Below are 16,719 nucleotides of genomic sequence, written 5' to 3'. Positions count from 1 at the left end.
TAAATGTATACACCTGGAAACATAGAATGTAGGCCATGCTTACAGGATGAAGGACTCTATCCTAGGAGTCAGTGACTTTGAAAAGCATTTGGGGTTTGTATGTGTGGATCATCACACATGAGCTGTGGCCAAAAGAACTAATGTGATCCTGGGATACATAAACAGAGGATTCTCAGGTAGGAATTAAGAGGTTATTTTACCACTGTATTTGGAACTGGTGTGACAGCTGCTGGAATACTGTGTCCAGTTCTGGTGCCCACAATTCAGAAAGGCTCAGAGAAGAGCCATGAAAATGATTAAACAAGCTCAATCTATTTAGCTTAACAAAGTGAACATTAATGGGTGACTTGATTACAGTGTGTAAATACCTACACAGGGAACAAATATTCAATAATGGATTCATCAGTCTAGTACAGGAAGGTATAACATGATCAATGGCTGGAAGTTGAATCTAGACAAATTTGGATTGGAAATAAGGTGTAAATTTTTAACAATGACTAATTAACCATTGGAACACTGTACTAAGGCTCATGATGGATTTTCCATCACTGGTAATTTTTAAATCAAGATTGGATTTTTTCCAAAAGATGTGGTCTAGGAATTATTTGGGGGAAATCCTCTGGACTGTGTTATCTAGGAGGTCAGTCTAGATGATCACAATGGTCTCTTTTGGTCTATGAAACTGTGAATCAGGAGATCTTGGATCCATTCTCAGTTCTGCCATTGACCTGTTCTGTGATCTTGGGCAAAGTAACTTGATCCTTCTGTGTCTCAGTTTCCCTATCTGTAAAATGACCACACTGCACCTTAATGAGTGTGTGTGTGGGGAGGAGGGGGGCATTATCCATTTTTATGGGGGAAGAGGTGGCTCAGAAGCTGCCACAACAGGTGGAGTGGGTATGTGTGGTGACACTGACTTATCACCAGGGACTGCAAGGGCGGGAGAGTTGTAAAGGAATAAGCCCAGCAGGAGAAGCCTCTTTTCCCCAGACCAGGCAGAGCAGCACCCACCCTATCCCTCCCCTTGAGGTGGCAAAATGGCAGGTTAGGTCAGGACCTGCTGTGGGCATCGTACTAGCCACTCCTTTGTAGGGGGGTTGGGAAGGAATTTCCCGCACCGCCAGATTGACCTAGGTGGAGTGTGTATGTGTGTGTGTGTGGGGGGGGGGGGGGGGGGGGGGGGTTGGGGTTTCGCCCTCCCCACAGCGGGTTCAGGTGGGGCTTTGTTATGGTGAGTAGGGCGGGGAGTTAGGGCTTCCATAGGTAAGCCATGCCGTGACCAGATAAATGGCTTTGTAAAGGACTTAAAAAGGAGGTGTTTGTTAAAGGAGTAGAATTGGGAGGGGCTCCTATGACAGGCATGGCAGGGAGCCAACTCTCCTTCCTTATAGCCCACCTTAACCATCATTCAAGGAAGAGGGATGGTAAGGTCCCAGCAATCGGTTGGCTAGGGGACCTGGACGGAAAAAAGGGGCTGGCAGAAACCTTAGGTAGATATTGAATGATCATGGATTTACTTGTACTGTACATTTGTATTCTGCCAGGTAGTCCCAGATATGTAATAATAAAGTTGCAGCCTGATTAAAATCAAGTGTCTGTCATTCTTTAGATACAGCAGGACAATGGAGATAATGCTACTTCCCTTTCTTCACTTTCCACTGAGATCTACATGTACAAAGCACTAAGTATTATTGTGATTATATACAGCTTTTCATTCAGAGTTTGACAGAGTTATCAGGAAGTATGATCAATCTTGTTTGTTTACTGATGGGCAACTCCTAGAAGAAATGAAAAAATTGAATACGTAAATCATAGTGAAAAAGTTGCCCTCCAGTAATGTACAGTACACAAGGTAAACAATGTTGCTGAGTTACAGAATATTTCTTTAAATATTTAGATTTACAAACTTTCTCAGTAAATAATATGCAGTAAATAAACAATCTTTAGAACACTGCATTCCATCATATAAATGGTCAATTCTCACTCTGAAATATTAATATATTAGTAATGTTCAAAGTGACAGATTACTAAATTGCATATTATATTTCCACTGTGCAATTTTCCTGAGTACATAGAAATAAAAGTTTCATCCATTTCATCTTTACCCGAAAACACTCTGAATTTCAAGATAGTAGAGAAACTCAAAGTGGCTAATAGACGGAAACTTTCAATAATTTCAGTAATCTAATAACAGCAGTATAGCATATTATCTAGGACATCTTGCCTTTCAGATAAATTCACCACCTTATACTGAAAAATATAAATGATTAAAAATACTTAAAAGAACAATGTTATTAATCCATTGCTTAATTAAAGTACCTTCAAAATATGTTTTCAAGTGATATTGGACTCTGCTGGCTGGGAACAAAATCAAGCCCAGCTCCTGCTTCCTAAATTACATTAGTTTTTCATTGGTAATTTCTAGATATCTATCAAAAATATATTCCAAAGTTACATACCATTCTGCAAATTAGTTCTCTTCTACTTTCTCCCACTAAAGTTAAATCCTCTCTCCATAAAAGTTTCTAGAGTACTTATTTATATGTGCAGAGACTTTAATAATTTATATTTTTGACATTCAGATATTATATGACCCACTGAATATCCTTAATTAATTGGGTAGGGACGTGTCTGTATAGCTTCACAAATTTTAAACGTGCTTTTAAATATTTTAAATTAGAGCCTCCAATTAAAATTGTACATGTCATATTGTCTCACTTAATTCCACTGTTCTTTTTAGGACACAGCCTTAGCTGCACTGATGTGAGCTGAGCTCAATTAGTTTCTGATGTTCTGCCAGATTGCCTCATTACCTGTCATACTAACACCAGTGACACTTTTAGAGTCAAGCTCTTTGCATCCACATTATTCTCTTTGGGAAAAAAAATTAGACGAGTAAAACTACGTAATATTCTAATAAACTGAACCAACTTATAAATAATATAAAATAGCTGAGATAGGATATATATCTGGTTGTGTACAAAAATTACTTCTGGAAAATACAATGCCTCCATCAAATCCCTAGTTTTCTATTATTTACAAGTGCTCCAGATAATATATTTTCTAAACCCCATATAATGAGGAGTGACAAGTTACTCTGCCTGTTCAGGACCACCTAAAGAAAAGTCATCTTATATTCACAGCTGCTGAGCACCCACAGCTTCAATTACTTACCTTAAACTTCAGTACTACCCTTGTACTAGAGATGGTGACCTTTACTGATGTCATAAAACTGACTCAACTGAACTGGTCACAAAGGCTGACAAGACTGCAAGCCCTTTATTTGTCCCAGCACATTAATTAGGCCACAACTACATTCACTTAATGTATCTGGGAATACCTGGCAATAAATCGCACAATGCAGCTTATCATTCTTTCCTTAATGATTTCCACCTAATTGGGAGGGCTACTGTCAACCCTCCCCCTTCCTAACCTGGTCCCAGCCTACTGCTGGGACCCTGCCACCTATCCTTTGTATAAGGGTTAAGGGGAACTGGAGAAAATGGGGGTTGTCTCCACCCAGGCCCAGATATTAGGACCCCCGCACCTTTTCCCAGTTTCCTTAGGTGATGCCTCCCCCTAAATCCACTTCCAACTCATGCTTATCAGGGAACCATTTCCTGTATGTAACAAGTACATGGACTGGACACCTGCCATATCTGCTACCTACTAAGTTGCAACATCTTCCTGACCTCCTTCCCTACCTTACATAGATCTCTTTGCTGTGGGGAAGATGAAAAATACCACACCACCTTGGCCAATCTCATGGAGAAGAAAATTCCTTCCCAACACAAAGCAAAAAAGGCAACTTGTTCGATGTCCATGGAGATCATAAAAATACCCGGTCCTACTCTGGACCCCTGGCTCTGAGGGTGGGTGCTGCTGATTGATGAGACAGTTTGTTCCTCTTGGTGCACATAATGAGTCAGTGCCCCCCTCTGTCTGGCCACTTTCTGTTCCCCTCTTGGCTCCTCTCAGGGAAGTCCCCCTTTCCCTTCCCTTGCAACCCAAATGCAGTAGGGACCCTTAAAAGAGCTCTGTCCACTTTTCTTCCTGTCAGCTGACCAAAGGCCCACCACATTCTATTGTGGTGAACACTGTTTCAAAAGAAATCACACATTTATTCCCTTTATTTTTATGATAAGTAGATATATAAGGAAGGGTAACCACCCTTCTATATACAGTGCTATAAAATCCCTCCTGGCCAGAGGCAAAACCTTTTAACCTGTAAAGGGTTACGACGCTAAGATAACCTCGCTGGCACCTGACCAAAATGACCAATGAGGAGACAAGACACTTTCAAATCAGGGGGGCGGGAGGAGGGATGGGGGGGGACAAAGGGTCTGTCTGTGCGATGCTTTTTCCAGGAACAGATCAGGAAGGCAGACTCAGAGCTTCATAAAGTTAGTAAGTAATCTAGCTAGAAATGCGTTCAATTTCCTTTTGTTTAATGGCCGGTAAAATATGCTGTGCTGAATGGAATGAATATTCCTGTTTTTGTGTCTTTTTGTAACTTAAGGTTTTGCCTAGAAGGATTCTTTATGTTTGGAATCTGATTACCCTGTAAGGTATTTACCATCCTGATTTTACAGAGGTGATTCTTTTATCTTTTCTTTAAATTAAAATTCTTTTAAAATCCTGATTGCTTTTTCATTGTTCTTAAGATCCAAGGGTTTGGGTCTGTGTTCACCCGAACAAATTGGTGAGGATTTTTATCAAGTCTTCCCCAGGAAAGGGGATGTAGGGCTTGGGGGAAGACGTCTCCAAGTGGGCTCTTTCCCTGTTCTTTGTTTAACATGCTTGGTGGTGGCAGCATAGGGTTCAAGGACAAGGCAAAGTTTGTACCTTGGGGAAGTTTTTAACCTAAGCTGGTAAGAATAAGCTTAGGGGGTCTTTCATGCAGGTCCCCACATCTGTACCCTAGAGTTCAGAGTGGGGAAGGAACCTTGACACTTCTACATTTACAAGACTTCTAATAGTGAAATAGCAAAAATGAAAGTCATTTGGAATTGCCTCTGATAAGAAATTGCAAAAGTCTATCTGGCCTAAGATTGCAGAGATGTGCTATCTAGCTGTGAATTTGTTTAGCTGTAGAAAGTAAAATTACCTTCCACTGATTTAGATCAAGCATAATGGGATAATTTATGGTTGCTTACCTAAAAAATCTCCCTTCTTCAAAGGGATATGTCTGCAATGCCTCAGTGCGATTTGTCACCTGTCTATAGCTGTAGGGGGCAGTTTCAAGATGGTTCTAAAGCTAGGTCCTCTGGTCTCTGGACCACAAGACAAAAAAACCCCCAAATCTCACATCCTGCATTGTGATCTTGCAAAAATAATGCTCATCAAGAGATTATGAACAACGAGAAAAATTAATGGCAAAGAACTTCAACCATAAGTTAAACAGATCTTCCTTTTTCAAAGGGAGCTGGATCTGTGGATCTATCCCTTCAAATAAGGGAAAATTTTCAGCTAAGCACCCAAATTCTCCCATTATGTCTCAGTGCTAGGTCCATCAATCCTCAGTGTGGGATTTTCTCAGCAGTGACAAAATTCCTAGAGAGGGAACAAAATAATGTCATTGAGAGAAAGGATTCCCTTACTCTCAGGAACCACCACACTGTCCAGGACTTACCTGATGATAGCTGCTTTGGCTGAAGACTGAGTTTTTAATCTTGTAAAACTTGGTAAATATATGCAGGTATGACCAAGTTGCAGATTTACAGATTTCATTGTCCTGTCTCAATTATGCCAGTGACTCCTTGTACTGAGTGAGTTCTGGTGCACACTGGAGGATTGAGTCCTTTTGCTCTAGATGCCTCAGCAATGCACCAGCGTATCCATTGTGAGATTGATAATTTAGATGCCTTAGCACCTCTTTTCTTGGATGAAATAAAATTAGTAAAACTGCAGGGTTTTCATGCTCTCAGTTCTTTTCAAATAAAACTTTAAGGCTTGTCTTGCATCCAGCAAATGCCACACCACTCCTTTGGGTGTGAAGGATCTGAACAAAAAGAAGACTATGAGATCTCTTGTGCTAAAAAAACCTGAATTTCCTTTTGAAATAAAGGTTGGATCCATTCTCAGACCACCTTCTCTTTGTGAAAGATGCAGCAGGATGGATCAACTGACAAAGCTATCAACTCTGACACCATTCTTGCTGAAGTGGATAGTGATCCAAAAGGTCTTTGACAGTTAAGTAATACAATGAAACTGATTTTATAGGTTCAAAATGTGCCTGGGTTAAGGCATTGAGCACAATATTCAAATCAAGATGGAACTCTATGCTACTTTAGGAGGATGCAGTAGCTGAACTATGTACTGAGATGGTTGAAGATGACCCAGTTTGCAATAAATCCACGCTGTTGCAATGTTTGGATCACTGATGAGTTATTTGAATGAACCCTTTTGTATGGGGCTCTGACTAGAACGTTGTCCAGGAAAGGGTATAGCTGTAACTCTTTCTGCCTGAGAAAATCCACCAGAATGAGGACTTTTGTGAACACTTGAGGCATGGATGACAATCCAAAAGGCAATGCGTTGTATTGCAAATGATCAGTTCCATCAGTGAATCAGAGAAATCTCCTGTGTACCTGGTGAACTGGCACAAATCAATGGATATAAGGTAACCACCCTGGCAGATTGCCGCCACTATGGACTTCAAGCTCTCCATCTTGAATCTGATCCTCCTTATAAACTTGTTCAGGTGTTCAACACTGCTCTGTCCTCCATGAATCTCTTGGGTACCAGAAACAAGACTGAGTAGTGGCTGGAGAACATCTCCACCTATTGTGCTGTTTCGCACAAGACGATCTATGGTCTTCAGCATATTTTGCCTCTTTTGCGGATTTCCGTTTCGAGAGAAATAGGAAAAGTGGTGATGTGGAATCTTTGAAAATTCTATGATATACCCTGGTCAAAGCTCATCCAGGATCCATTTGTCTGATGTGGAGAGAAGCCATTGCTCCTTGAATTTTAATAGTCTCCCTGCTCATCGGAACTCTCCTGAACTTAGTCAGATATTGTTTCTAGTGTTGGAATTTGCATTGAAGGAAGACTGGTCTCTCCCCTTTCTGGGCTTAGACTTGTTCTAATTGTTTTTGCTGTAGTCTTGCCTTCTGTACTTACATGAAGGCTGGCAATCCCTTTTACTAGATTTGGAGTTAGGAGATTTCTGTAAGGCCTTTGATTATCCGGGGAGCTGTTAGACAAAGTGGTGGAAGAATATTCAGATCAATCAATCTCCTGAATATTTCAAAGCCACTAATGTGATTTTGGCCTGTATACTGAAGGCCATGCCATGTGCTGAAAATATCAAGGCATCCCCGGTCCCATCAGCCATGAATGATGAAGCCACTGAGATTCTTTAACTCTGAACATAACCCTAATTATTTCTTAGCCTTTTTTTTTTTTTTAGCAGATTGGCTGGCAAGTCTGTCCAGGCCAGTACTACTCTTGAAAAACATGTTGCTGTAGCAAAAACCCTCAGAGAGGAAGATGCAGCCTCAAAGGTACAGAAGTGATATTTCTATTCAGAAGTCCTTGGCTTCTTTCAGCAAAAGTCCCATTCCACTGGGATAGCAGTATCTTTGACTAGCACTGAAACTGACCCATCCATTTTGAGAAGAGACACATAATCTGCTTTGCTACAGTGCATGTTGTCGAGTATTTCGGCAGGCCTGAACAATCTCATAGATTTTTCTGGTGTTTCCCATTCAGCCTTAATTAACATAAAGGGGAATGTGTGGTTCAAAATCTGAACCAGTGGAAAATTCTTTGTAATTTCTGTACTAAGCCTCTCTTCTTTCTCCTTAGAATCTTTACTAATGTGTTCATCCAACAGAATATCCAAGCATCTAATCAACTTTCATGATCTAAAAACATCTTAAATGATTCAGTTGGAAAAAGATTCTCTCTTTGCTTCATTCTGCAGTTCAGAGTCCAAGACTGAGAATTCACCTTCCTCCTTTGGAGAAGACCTAGACTTTCCTCTTGAGTTCTTTTTTCTGCTCTTGAACTTGGACAGAACATTTTTTCTTTAATGATACTCATGAAGATGAGGATGAAAATAAAATGATGATGAAGAGGAAGAAGAACCTGACACAAACAATTCTATTTCTTTTATAATGTTTCTTCTTTCCATGTATGAAAGTCTTGTGAGCAGAGCCTTTAGCTCTGATGCCTTCCAATAATGAGTCAGAGGAACTGCTATCCCCAGAAGAACAGCCCCGTTTTCTCCTAAGAGTATATCTACACTGCACACCAGTGGCAGCAGCATAGAGGTCACCGCAGTGAAAAGCAAGCGGTGTTCGCTCTGTGGTGTATAGATATAGCGCCCTGCTGCTGGACCCTTTCCTGCTGCCTCCCTCCTGCCAGAGCCTTTCCCCCATGACAGAACTTTTCCCTGGCACAGGGAAAGTTCCTTGTGAAGTTCCTTGCCTCCCGAGGGCTTGTCAACATGGCAAGTCACAGTGTGAAAAGCCAGCATGTAAATCTACAGTGTACCAGCTTGCCATGCAGTAATATCCTGTGTGGACATAGCTACAGTGACTTTCACTGCATTGTAACAGGGTCCAAATGTCAGGTCACTGTGCGGCAAGCTGCTGTGCTGTATCTTTACATCCTGGTTTACTAGCATAACAATTTGTTGTATAGACAAGCCCACAAGAAATTGAGGTCTCTGAGCTTCTTACTTTTTACTAAGTGCCTGATTCATTGACTTTAATAGGATAGGATCCTAAATGAGCTTTGGTTTCTACAGAGTACCCAGTACCACACAGGACACATCACTACAGATAAGATTCCTACAGAAAATACAGAGTGAACAAAGCAGGGCTCTTACAGAGCATTGTGTCACTAAAAATACACATATTCATGGCAGCCTCCCTGCTTTTGAATATTGGTTAAAAAGTGCTTAAAGACCTGACCATTTTGAACTGTCCATGCACAAAGGCTCATAATTCAGGAAAATCACAATTTTTTTCAGTATCGCAATCAAAGACAATCACTCACTGATAATTACTCTGCTTCACTGCCAAATTTTAACTTTCAGATCCTAGCCAATTTGGTGCTAGAATTGTTAAAATAAAAGTCATAAGAATAATGAGGGAAAAGTATGTTTCCCCTTTTCTCATACTTCCAAATAGCTGAATCAGTTTTATTCAAACTTTCAAAAACTTTTCAGGCAGAGATGAACACTTCCGCCCAAAAGGTGAAAGTGTTAGAAAGAGATTCACATCTGAAAACAGGAACTTTAAAATGTGAGTGCTTATTCAAACTTAACTAAAATTATCACTAGTGCTCCAGCTTTTCAAATAATGAATAAAAATATTTAGCATTTAAACATATTTAGCTTTATCTGCCCTATATCTTTACATTCCTGTACAATTACTAATATATTAATTCTCACAAACCCCCCTGCAAGATAAAAAAAATTAACTAGTTTATAGATGGAGTAACAGAGGCACAAAGAGCTTAAGTGACTCGCCCAAGGTTATACAGCAAGAGTTAAGATTAGAATCCAGAATTTTTTTGCTGCCTGGCCTGCATTCAAGTCCACTAGATATTGTCACATTCACATTGTTTTAACTTGTAGGTCCAGATTTTGCCACCTTGACTCATGTAAAATCAGTGGGACTGTTTGTGGAGTACGGTCCTAATCCTGCAAACATATACACAAATGTTTAGCTTTATACATGTAAGTAGTCCTATTAAACTCAACAGGACTGCTCATATGAGTAAAGCTGTACAGACACTTATGTGTCTATAGGACTGGTGCCTAAGGTGTCACATGAGTAGGCTTGGACGGATTAGATTTTTAATTGATAAATATTGGTAAACATCAATTTCACTGTGTACACACAGATGAAAAAATATTTCCATCCATAATTGAAATTTATAGATAAGAAAAATGCTGCTTGAGAACTAAATCCAGCCGTTTAGACTTCTGAATTAGGCTCGCAACAAATGCACTACTGAATGAATAGTAAAAACAGATGTGATTTCTTTATTTAAAGATATCTATTTTGTTTATTTTGACATGTGATGTTGACAATTTGTGTTTTAGTGGTTATAAAGCTAAGTTTTTGAATCCCAGCATCTAGGGACGCTGAATCTCAGTGTCATTAAATAATTGTCTGACCCTTCCACCCAATTTCATGCAACTGTGAAAAACTAAAATGGATAATCTAAAAAATGCTTAAAAATAAAGATCAATATTATATGTCAAAATTATAAAAAAAAAAAGAGTTGAATTCTGCCTCACCTACACATGAGTCAGGGGGGCAGAATCTGCCCCTTCAAATTTAGGTAACTCATATGTATAATGTCTGTCCATCAGCGATCATCAGAAAGTAGAACATCAAAGCAACTAACATCAAAAACCACCAAAAAAAATGTTAAAGTATCCAGATTCAATTTTGAGCCACAAGGACAGGGAAGATAACATAATTTAACACTTCAAGTATGCTCTTCTACAAATGATGGTGTCGATGGTGGGATGCTATATTTTCCCTGCATAGAACTCCTATTGCCATCAATGTAAGTCTTGCATGGGGGATAAACTATGGAATAGAGATCAGCAGGATCTATTTTATTGCGTGTGTGACATACCAGGGTACAATCCAAATAAATGGATATCTGTGTCATCCCTGCCCTGCAACCTTGGGTGCCTTGCTGAAGTAGCTCCCACATGGGCTGCTCACAAACAGCCTTCCAGTATGCAAGTCACACCCTGAATGTCTGTGTGACTGCAGTCTGCCAACCACACTTAGCCTGAGTGTAACCTATCAGCCTCAGTTATACTGTAGGGTGAACCCAACTCACCTCCCAGTCCCATATTTCACCCAGAAATGTATGTCCTGACCTGTCAAGCCCTATCCCAGACACTAAACAAATTAAGTCTGGTATTCCTTCAAGGGACTAATATTCTAGTTTACTATCTCAAATAGTTACTCCCACATTTCAGTTGAAACACACTGGATTAGGTAAAACAGTAAAACAAGTGTATTAACTACAAAGAGATAGATTTTAAGTGAGTACAAGTAATGAGGCATAAAAGTCAAAAATAAGAAAAATAAAGATTAAATGTTTACTAATGACTAATTTAAATTATATTAGATTCAAGCAAAGTTTCTCACCACATGCTCTCAGCAATCTTATTGACAAAACTCTGGGTCAGGACCCCTCCCCCAGAGACCAATGACTGTTCCCCTTTTCTCTTCAAGTGCATTGAATGTGATGGGCAGGGAGAGAGAGAGAGAAAGAGGTGCCTTGGGGTGTTTGTCCCTCCTTTTATAGTTTGAGGCCCTATCTTGAAAACACATTTTCAGCTGGGCCTCAGGGCCTAGCCCACCCTGTCACAAGCCTGTAATAGGCAGTATAGTTAGCAGTCCAGGGAAGGAGCTGTAATGGCTAGGAGAGTACAGACCTGAGCTGCTGGTTTGGGGGGTTTCTGGATTGTAACCCAGTGTAGAGGGTGAGCACAGGTTCCCCTACAAACCACTGTGGGAGTGGAAAGCTAGGGGCAGCCTATTTAGGGGGTGACCTTGACACTTTGGACTTTGATATTACCCCAGAAGGGTGGGGGGACTTGAATGTGGCTTTGCTGGAGGGCTAAGCCACAAAGAGGAAAGTGCTGCAGCTCGAAGAGCATAAAAGAGGTCGTGGAATAACAGGCTGAGCAACCTCAGGAAGGGGTGTCAGACCATGCAGCAAGCTAATCTCCAGATTAGGAGGTGCCAGAGAGCAGTCGGAGAGTGGTCCTGCCCTGTTATGGTACTAATGACATAGGGAAAGATAAGAGAGATCCTGGAGTTCAAATTTAAGCTGCTTGGTAAGAGATTAAATTTGAAAACCTCCATGGTAACACTTTCCGAAATGCTTCTAGGTCCATGCGTAGGGCCAGTTAGACAGGCAGAACTGCAATCTTTAAATGCATGGATGAGACAATGGTCTAGGTAGGAGTGTATTAGGTTTATTAGGAACTGGGGAACCTTCTGGGAAAGGAGGAGTCTATACAGAAAGGATGAGCTCCACCTAAACCATAATGAAACCAGACTGCTCACACATAAAATTAAAAAGGCTGCCTCGGAAAAGCTGGCAGGTATGGAGAAGCACACAGCTTGGGTAGAGACATCTGTTTGGGATGAGTTTATTAAAGGGGCAAGTCTATATCCTAGTAAAGAAGTTGGTTCAATTCAGGGAGGAGTTAGTGAGTAATAGTCAAACGTAAAAGAGTCCCATTTAAACATAACATGAAGGCAAGCAACTCAATATTGACAAAATGCACAAGTGCTGATATACAAATACTAAGATGGGTGAACTAAAGTGCCTGGCATTAAGTAAGTATATTGACATAATAGATATTGTGAAAATTTGGTTGAACAAAGATAATCAATGGGACACAGTAATATCAGGGTACAAAATATACAAGAATGACAGAGTACGTTCTACTGGTGGGGAAGTGGCACCATATGTGAAATAAAGCATAGAGTAAAATATACAAAAAAATCTTAAATCAACATGTATCATAGAATCTCTATGGATAGATATTCAGTGTTTGAACAATGACAGTATAGCAGTAGGAATATACTACTGACCACTGGGACAGGATGGTGAAGTGATTGTGAAATGCTAAAGGAGATTAGAGAGGCTATTTCAACTATCCTCATATTGACTATTACTTCAGGAAGGGATGCAAAGATAAAATTTCTAGACACCATAATTGACTGCTTTTTGGAACAACTTGCTCTGAAACCCACAAGGGAGAGGCAATTCTTGATTTAGTCCTTAGTGGTACATGAGTTCTGGTCCAGGAGGAGAATATAGTTGCTCCGCCCAGTATTAGCAACCATAATGTAATTAAATTTAATTCTCGTAGGGGAAAGTGCCAAAGAAACCCACTAAAGTAGCATTTAACTTCAAAAAGAAGAACTACACAAAGATGAAGAAACTACTTAAATGGAAATAAAAATGAACAGTAATAACTGTGAAATGCCTGAAAGCTACATGAAGACTATCTACAAACACCATAACAGAGGCTCAAACTAAATATATACCAATAAAATAAAATAATAACAATAATAATAAAAAGAACAGTATAAGAAACATGCCAAAAATGCCACCACAGATAAAAAATAAGGTAAAAAAGACAGAGGCAAAAAGATATTGTTTAGAAATTGAAAGTCAAATCCTAGTGAGGAAAATAAAAAAGAACATAAACTCTGGCAAGTCAAGTGTAAAAGTATAATAAGGCAGCCCAAGGAAAAAATTTAAGAACTAGGTAAAACACACAAAAACAGTAAATTTTCAAGTACATCAGAAGCAGGAAGTCTGTCAAACAGCCAGTGGAGTCACCGGATAATCAAGGTACTAAAGGAGCACTCAAGGAAGACAAGCCATGTTAGAGAAGCTAAAGGAATTATTTTTTTATGTGACAAATGTGAGATACTGTCCTAGATTGAGGTGCGCATAGAGGAGATTTTGAAACAAATTGATCAATTGAACAGTAATAGGTAACCAGGACAAGATGGTATTCACCCAAGATTTCTAAAGGAACTCAAATATGAAATTGCAAAACTACAAATCAGCCTCGGTACCAGATGACTGGAGGATAGCTAATCTGAAGCCAATTTTTTTAAAAAAAAAGGCTCCAGAGCCAATGCTGGCAATAACAGGCTGGTAAGCATAAATTACGTACCTTGCAAATTGGTTGAAATGATAGTAAAGAATAGAATTATCAGATAAACATAATATGTTGGGGAAGAGTAAACAAAGGAATTTATGCCTCACCAATCTATTAGAATTTTGTCCAAGAATGTGGACAAAGGTGATTCAGCCAATGTAGTGTACTTGGAATTTAAGAAAGCCTTTGACAAGATCCCTCACCAAAGGTTCTTAAGCATAATAAGCAGTCATGGGATAAGAGGGAAGGTCCTCACATGGATCAGTTACTAGTTAAAACAAAGTAGGCAACAACTGGTAGGAATAAATGGTCAGTTTTCAGATTGGAGAGAGGTAAATAGCAGGGTCTCCCAAGGATGTGTACTGGGACCAGTGTTGTTCAACATATTCATAAATGATCTGGACAAGGGGTTAACAGTGAGGTGGCAACATTTGCAGATGATATAAAATTGCCTAAGATAGTTAAGTCCAAAGCTGAATGTGAAGAATTACAAAGGGATCTCACTAAAGTTGGTGACTGGTCAATGTTGATATGTGCAAATGAATGCATATTGGGAAAAATAATCCCAACTATACATACAAAATGTTGGGGTCTAAATTAACTGTTACCACTCAAGAAAGATCTTGGAGTCATAATGGATAATTCTCCAAAAACTTCTAATCAATGTACAGTGGCAGTAAAAAAAGCAAACAGAATGTTAGGAACCATTAGGAAAGGGATAGATAATAAGACAGAAAATATCAGAATGCCACTATACAAATCCATGGTATTTCCACATCTTTAATACCGTGTGCAGTTCTGGTTGTCTCATCTCAAAAAAGATAGAATTGGAAAAGGTTCAGAAAAGGACTATTAAAATGATTCAGGGTATGGAAGCTGTTCCATACTAGGAGAGATTAAAAAGACTGGGACTGTTCAGTTTAGAAAACAGATTACTAAGGGGGGATATTATAGAAATCTTTAATATAATGAATGGTGTGGAAAAAGTGAATAGGGAAGTGTTATTTACCCCTTCATGTAACATAGAAATTAATGGGCCACAGCTTTAAAACAAACAAAAGGAAGTATTTTTCCCCACACAACACAGTCAACCCATGGAGCTCATTGCTGGGGCAGTTCTGAGGGCCATAAGTATAACTGGATTTGAAAAAGAATTAGATAAATTCATGGAGGATCGGTCCATCAATGACTATTAGCCAAGATGGTCAGGAATGTAATCCCATGCTCAATGTGCTCCTAAACTTCCAAGTACATTTTGCACTGGTCACTGTTGGAAGACAGCACACTGGGCTAGATGAACCATTGGTCTAACCCAGCATAGCTGTCTGTATGTTCTTAAAACTATTTTGTTGTAGTGTAACTTGGAGAGAAATCTGGAAATTCTGGATTGTATCACTCTAGTTACTTCTAATGTGCCAATCAATGTGGTGACACTGTGATGATGTCTGAGAGTTCCTGGAATTGTTAAAATGTTGATTTGAAAATATAACTAAAATATTCAGACACGTGCATTTCTGGCTACCTTTTCTCTAACACCAACAGGGGATCTAGTATTTATTTAGTACAGTTGGAGTATGAAATAATCTCATGATTGTTTTCCAGTGAAATTCACATGGGTCTGGAGTTGTGGTGCATTAATGTATTTCTATACAGATGTCTTCCCAGCTCTTGTTTATTTATTTTTAAATCTCCATTCCCATTGATTGGAATATCTTCCTAGAAGCCTGAAAATAATCATTTTCCCAATACTTGTGTTGTCTTTTTCTGCTTGGCAAATATTAGAATCTCCCCAACACCTTGTGTCTTGAATGAGCTGACATTAAAATGGTTGGTTTTGATTAAGAATAATTTCAAGCTAGCTATAGCACCCATCTTGCCAAATATCTTTGTACACTGAGATCAAACATATCAGCACAGCCCTGGGAATGATCTTTGTTAATGAACTGCTGCTGCAAAGCAGGTAACAGGAGGACCGAGCATGCTATGTTTTATTAGTGTCTGAAAAACGTATGGATTTGTGTGTTTGTTGCTTTGAAGAGAATTATTGACAGATTTAAAGAGATTTTAGAATTTAGAAGACTTTCACCATTTGAACAAAACAACTTTACTTTACGCCATCCATCATTTTAAAGCGTGACAATATCATGAGACAACAGGATTTTGCCAGTCATCTTTAATTTCTTCCTTAAATGCACCTGGTTTTTTTGGTTTTTTAACTTCAAATCTGTGTGCCAGTTTGCCTAGGTCTATGCTCAGGTTACAAAAATGGAAAGAATTCAAAATGATGTCTGAGAGAAAGACTCTTGTGCCAGTGTTTTAAACTTTGAGAGTAAGATATTCAAAGGGGCTCATTGTTGGTCAATATCAGTTCCCCTTAAAATAAATGGGAGTTTTGCCAATGCTGAGCACTTTTGAAATCCCCACCAAAATGTTTTGTTACCATTTGGCTATACATCTCAGGAGGCCTTCCCTGCACTAGAAAACAAAGAGTTTGTAACTGGAATCAGTTACACTGAATCCGCTTCAGTAGAAATGTCCCAGAGCATCCACACTACCTGTGCTGAACTTTGTTCAGAGCCTTTATGAATCTGCTCTGCATCCATACCAGCACTGTCCTACCTCCTGCGTACCTTATGCCACAGTTCCTAACACAGCTCACACAGTCAATATATTCTGGGAGATTTTGCAAGGAACCAGTGCATTGTGGGATATTAGTGGGAAGACTGGTTGAGCCACTTTTGCTAGTTGGGTTTGCACTGGTACTGAATGAATGATACAGCAAGTATTGATATTTAAATACCAAAGCATTGCCAAAGCAATGTCTACTCCAAGCTTAGTCCCCCTGTTCAATTATTTGGAGAACTTTTGCATGTGCTGGAGAGGTATCTTACAATAATTTGAGGTAGAACAAAAGTTATTTAGCACAATACATTTCTCTATTGTAAACAAGACCTGCTCAAAGAATGAATAAAAATTAAAATAAAGATTTAACTCTTCAGGTGTTGTTGTGAGGTATTTGCTCCTTCAGGAGTGAGACC

At 39.4% G+C, this 16,719-nt stretch overlaps 1 protein-coding gene across 1 annotated transcript in view; it reads right to left on the bottom strand.

The window, feature by feature from the left end:
• The window catches only part of TENM3 (teneurin transmembrane protein 3), a 2,200,211-nt gene that overhangs the window by 1,818,708 nt on the left and 364,784 nt on the right, over nt 1–16,719 (bottom strand). The window lies entirely within an intron of this gene.

The sequence above is a fragment of the Chelonia mydas genome, chromosome 4, assembly GCF_015237465.2.
Source record: "Chelonia mydas isolate rCheMyd1 chromosome 4, rCheMyd1.pri.v2, whole genome shotgun sequence".
Taxonomy (NCBI): domain Eukaryota; kingdom Metazoa; phylum Chordata; order Testudines; family Cheloniidae; genus Chelonia; species Chelonia mydas.
This window is presented reverse-complemented; position numbering and strand designations above follow the sequence as displayed.